Below are 6040 nucleotides of genomic sequence, written 5' to 3' on the forward strand. Positions count from 1 at the left end.
GAATTTTCTAAATTCTAAAACGCGACCCTCTAAAACACCAGGTCCTGTCTAAATTGGGCAGTTAGTAGATCCCCAGCATCGTCCAGTTTAGACCGGTTTCATTGTATATTCCACACCCTTAGCATAGTAATTATTTTCAAAATATATAGGTTTTAAAAATGTGTTGTGCCTTTATTTACATGAAAACATATTTCAATACAGTATATAATTTGTAAAATAAAAAACCATGCTTGCAAATATGCTTTTGTTTTGAATTCAGTCTTTAATCACTGATGCAAATCTCAATACATAAATCACATACTACAATTTGTTATCCATTCAAATGAGGATATATTATATAGAAGAGACAGTTAGTGTCATTACAACAACTGGCAGAAATATACTGGTTGTTTGACCTTGACAAAGTTGAAAGGTGAGATATTCCTGTAGGCATTATGTTTTTGGCCACAGACCACAATTATTTAATGTATTATGCTATATGTTTCTATATTGTGTTGGGGGTGGGGGTGGATATAGCACTTTCATTAATATCTGTAGGCCCATGGATTTTTGTATCTACCTTTACCAGCCTGAGGGCAACATACCCCGAAAAGGACAACCCCTATTGTCCAGCTCTTTTCCCAGTATATTGGTTTAAACAAATCCACTAAACCTGGCTGGAGTGCACCCATTTTACACAAAAAAGCACTACATTTGTATAGGCTGAAATTACCACAAAAAACTCTTCAGTGTTAACAAGTAACATGTTTGCAAACTACATTAACTTCAGTTTAATAGTTGTCACTACAAGATGTCTGCCATGAAATTATCACAGTCAAACAACGGACTACTTTTATGGATATATTTCAGGATTTTGGTCAACCAGATGGGAAGATAACTAATCTGTGGTCATCTGACAACACAGACATCACTGTCAACTCATGAATTTAGTTCAGCATTAGTTTTTGTGTTTAGGTAATTGTGGATTTTTAGAAGCAGACTTCCTCTTGACCTTACACTGTGGTTTTACATGAGTGTATATAAATATGTTCATATACTTACCATTTGTGACACCCAATAGCCGATATGTATTTTTGTGCTGGGGTGTCGTTAAACAAACATTCAATCAATCCTCTTGACCAAACTGGATAATATTTCAAAATCTTTGATAACCGGAATTTTATCAACATGATTTTCACTTGGGTAACACTTAACGGAAAGTAGTTTAAATGCATTTACCTGTGATACCCAACAAATAAATTTTTTTTAAAAAATGTTTTATTTAACAATGCACTCAACACATTTTATTTACGGTTATATGGTGTCGGACATATGGTTAAGGACCACACAGATATTGAGAAAGGAAAACCTGCTGTCGCCACTTCATGGGCTACTCTTTTCAATTAGCAGCAAGGAATCTTTTATATGCACTATTCCACAGACAGGGTAGTACATACCACAGCCTTTGATATACCAGTCGTGGTGCACTGGCTGGAACAAGAAATAGCACAATGGGGGCCACCGACGGGGATCGAGCGAGCACTGTACCACTGGGCTACGTCCTGCCCCCTCCCCCCAACAAATGATGCTTAGATTTATTTTCCCCTCCCCAAAAAGACTGACGATAATGTATTAATCTACACACCAGTAACAACCCTAGAAGATCTAAAATCAAAACATGAATCTACAATTAGCATATTTGGAATGATCAGTCCAAAAGAAGCTGCAACATAGTTCTGATATTGCAGACATGAATCACTTGGTGTTTTTTTTTTCAGAAGAGCTGGTTTTAACCACGATATAGGGTTCCAGGCTTCTGTCAGAAAATAATTTGCAGATACAAAACAATAAGAAAACAGATCACAAGTGGTTTTGGGGTTAAAATCTTTTGAAATTGGACACTGCATTTTATGTTCTTTGAAGTTGATTGGGGGTTTTCTTGTTCCAACCAGTGCACACAACTGAACATAGAGCGTTGTATGTGCTTTCCTGTCTGTGGGAAAATGCATGTAAAAGATCCCTTTCTGCATTGGGGAAAAATGTACTGGGTTTCCTCTGATGACTACATGTCAGAATTACCAAATGTTTGACAGCCAATAGCCGATGATTAATTGTGCTCAAGTGGTGTCGTTAATTAAAAAAATATTATGTTCTTTGAACAGCAGTTCTCTATCATCATCTGTCTAAAAATTATAAAAATGTATCCATTCATTTCCAAGATTTTAGGGTACATAATTTTACCGTTTGTACCCTCTGGCAGAAATCCTGGACCCTTCTAAATCTGTCTGTAGGAGGGCTGCCATTTTAATAGTGCCTGCCAGTACAAGGATCTGAAAACCTTTCAGTACATGTCTAGCTTCAGTAAACAGTAAAATCTAAATGTGCACCCAGATATACATAGAATATTTCAAGCAAGAAATGGAAAGTATTGTAAATCAGGAAATGTTGGTGAACATAAATTTTTAGTGAATTTATCATGGCTATGCAAGACAGTAATACATGTATTTCAAGATGCTAAATTTAATGTTAAAATTTGTTTAGAGCACATTGATTCATTAATCATCTGCTATTGGATGTCAAATATTTGATAATTTTGACACACTACATTTTTTGTAATGCAGAAAGGGATCTTTTATATGAACTTTCCCACAGACAGGAAAACACATACCATAGTCTTTGACCAGTGGTGGTGCACTGGTTGGAACGAGAAAAACCCAATCAGTTGAATGAATCTACTATGGTGGTTCGATCCTGCGGCGCAAGCATCTCAAGTTAGCAATAAGCTCAATCGACTGAGCTAAAGCCCACCCCTCTAAAGTTAATGAGACTTACATTTACAACATTGTTCCAAAACACTTTTGTGTGATCGTTTTGTCAGTGATTTAACTGAACACAAAACAATGGTTACTTGCAACTAATTAAATAAAAAGGATAGGAAACGACAATAGGTGCACATTACTGCAATTTCCTTCCAACTTTAAGCTGCATATCAAAATTGGTTAAAAATATTCTTTGAGCTAATCCTACAACTTACGTTTTTTTTAAAGTTTCTGATACAATGGCCTTGTTCAAGTTTTATGTTGCCAATATGTCACTTCTTTGGGTTTTTGCTCAATTTTAAGATTGCTGATAGATTACGATTTACGGTATTTGGCAGCAATATTGTATGAAACAAACAGAAGAAGATACCCCTTTAAGACATTCATTCATGTCTTTGGGAAAGTGCATATAAAAGATACTTTTCTGCATAAGGAAAAATGTAGTGGGTTTTCTCTGATGACTATATATCTGAATTACCAAATGTTCGACATCCAATAACCGATGATTAATTAATCAATGTGCTCTAGTGGGGTCATGAAACAAAACAAACTTCATTTAGATTACATTTACTGGATTACAGGTTGTGGATGTATTTAAGTCAGTCTATCATCGGGATGAAAATTATTATGTAACAATTGAATTTCAGAGATTCAGTTCTATCTACAGCTAGCAGTGCCTTGATGTTATTAGAGGATATACCTGAACATACATGGACCAGTATGCACAGTAAGAGAGACGGTACATACCATATCAATGTCAACTACTTTTTACCCTACATTTAACTGTAATAAAAATACTTCATAATATGCTTTCTTAAGATTTGGTGTAAAATAGACTTAACAGAAAGAAATGTTTTATTTAACAACGCACTCAACACATTGTATTTACAGTTATATGGCATCAGACATATGGTTAAGGACCACACAGATATTGAGAGAAGAAACCCGCTATCGCCACTTCATGGGCTACTCTTTTCGATTAGCAGCAAAGGATTTTTTATATGCACCATCCCACAGACAGGGTAATACATACCACAGCCTTTGATATACCAGTCGTGGTGTACTGGCTGGAACGAGAAATGGCCCAATGGGCCCACCGACGTGGATCGATCCCACACCAACTGCACATCGAGCGAGCGCTGTACCACTGGGCTATGTCTCGCCCAGACTTAACAGAACCAGCTGTAAAATATTGCTACCAAAACAAAAGTACAACACAAATATATCGAAACTAAAACATTTAGTAGAGAAAAGAACAATAGAAACGGTCTAGGACAAAGGCGTTGGGGGAGGGTGATGGGGGGTGGTAATGCCAGTAACTGGTGGGGATAGTTCTATATTAATTTGTCATTCAACTCTAGCAATGGGTGGGAAATCCACTATTTTCACAAAGTTAGTTTATGGATTAAAAAACAGGAAAGAAATATTTAAAATGATTTGGGGATAATAAACTTTGAAAAAACAAGAGATTTTGTGTTACAACCTACATGTATTTTTCATATGCTCAAAAAATTTAGGATTTCTATCATTTACATGATGACAGGTTATGCAAAAACCCATGTTACCTGAATGTTTTTGTGAAACAGAAAATGGATTAAAAAGTTTTTGTTTAATGACACCATATTGATTAATTAATCATCAGCTATTGGATATCAAACAATTTGTAATTCTGACACGTGGTCATCAGAGGAAACCTGCTACATTTTTCCTAATGTAGCAAGTTATCTTTTATATGCACTTTCCCACAGACAGGCAAGCACATATCACAGCCTTTGACCAGATGTAGTGCACTGGCTGAACGAGAGAAAACCCAATCAGTTGAATGGATCCATCAATGGTGGTTAGATCTTGTGACACAAACACCTTAAGCAAGCACTCAACTGACCGAGATAAATTCTACCCTCCATTATAATTTTCAGTCTGTATCCTCTGCACCTCATCTCCACTTCCAAAGCCTGTGCATATGGCCATATTACAGCAGATTTTGTCTATGCCCAATTCAATGACAACTGACAAAATGAACCAGTAAACAAACAGGCATACAGGCTTGCAATGTGGTGCCCAAATTAAACCAAAATTAACAAATCAAGTAATATTAACAAATCAAGTAATATAGGGTTCCAAATGAATCACTGCAGTTTTACATCGATTACAACAAATTATATTGAGAGTAGAATGATGGAAATATGCAGTGAAAATGTTTCAGACCAGCTCATTTTGCCTGAATGTCAAAAAACTTTTGCCTGAATGCGAGTGCGAATAATTTTTACATGCTCATATACCTCTAGAGTTTCGAGCATGTCCATCCCGGGGCCTGTCTCTGGATAGCCAGGGGCTTGTCCTGGGACAGAAAAAAATTAAGCGAACCATTTTGAAATTTACATCCAAAAATTAAATAGTGGGCCTTTAAAATTTTGATGCACATCTCTAATATAATTAATGAAGAAAATTCTTCTCATTAAATTTGGTCGCTAGATTAGATCGGGTGGTCAAAAAGAAATTAGATAACATCGGTGGCCTGACTCGGGATATGGGGGGGGGAGAGAGTTGAAAATGGGCAGAATTTTTAAAATAGCAATTAGTGAAAAACTTAATAGAATTTAAAAGAAAAGAAAAAGTTACAAGCCAAAAATAAAAAGAATTGACTGCTCGGTCGAATATTTATATAATTTGGAGCATTTTAGGACAGTCCAAAAATAAATAAGAGAAAGAAGAGAGGATCGGACTATTTAATCATATTTTTTAAAAGAAGTAATTTCGACATCAACTTTTGAACGAAGGCCTAAAAGTTTAAAGTCTGATCTATATGTCCACGTGAATGGCCTCGTTAAGGCCGTTAGGGTGCACAGCTTGTAGGGATGGGTTGCATCCTGTCAAGAAAACCCCTAGATTGACAGTCAATAGACGTTGAAGGTGTAGTGCTGTGCTGAAATACAGATCTTGAGAAGCCGGATCCGTCTGAACGAGAGAGAGAATCAGACTAGGGTATAGTCCAGTCGTCATGGGTTGGTATAGTAGTGCAGACAGGCCCGACTCCGGAGGATACGAGATGGTATCACAATAAAACAAAGTAAAAGTCTAGAAAAGAGTAGTAGGGGCCGACCCCGCTTCATATTTCTTCTTAGAGTGGGGCAGTCAATCTTCAAGTGCTGCTAGGACAGGCTTGGACATGTTGAGACTAAACGCGAAACAACTGAGGCGTTCTGCAGAATGGCCGTCATACGAGTCACGAAAAAAACAAG

At 36.7% G+C, this 6040-nt stretch overlaps 1 long non-coding RNA gene across 1 annotated transcript; it reads right to left on the reverse strand.

Moving 5' to 3' along the window:
• Positions 1 to 247: 247 nt before the first annotated feature.
• LOC121371975 lies at positions 248 to 1239 on the reverse strand. The gene is made up of 2 exons (XR_005957871.1): positions 1120 to 1239; positions 248 to 991 (listed from the first exon to the last, which is right to left on the reverse strand). It is a non-coding gene; the product is annotated as an uncharacterized LOC121371975 (long non-coding RNA).
• Positions 1240 to 6040: the final 4801 nt, after the last annotated feature.

Source organism: Gigantopelta aegis, chromosome 4 (assembly GCF_016097555.1).
Source record: "Gigantopelta aegis isolate Gae_Host chromosome 4, Gae_host_genome, whole genome shotgun sequence".
NCBI classification, from domain to species: domain Eukaryota; kingdom Metazoa; phylum Mollusca; class Gastropoda; order Neomphalida; family Peltospiridae; genus Gigantopelta; species Gigantopelta aegis.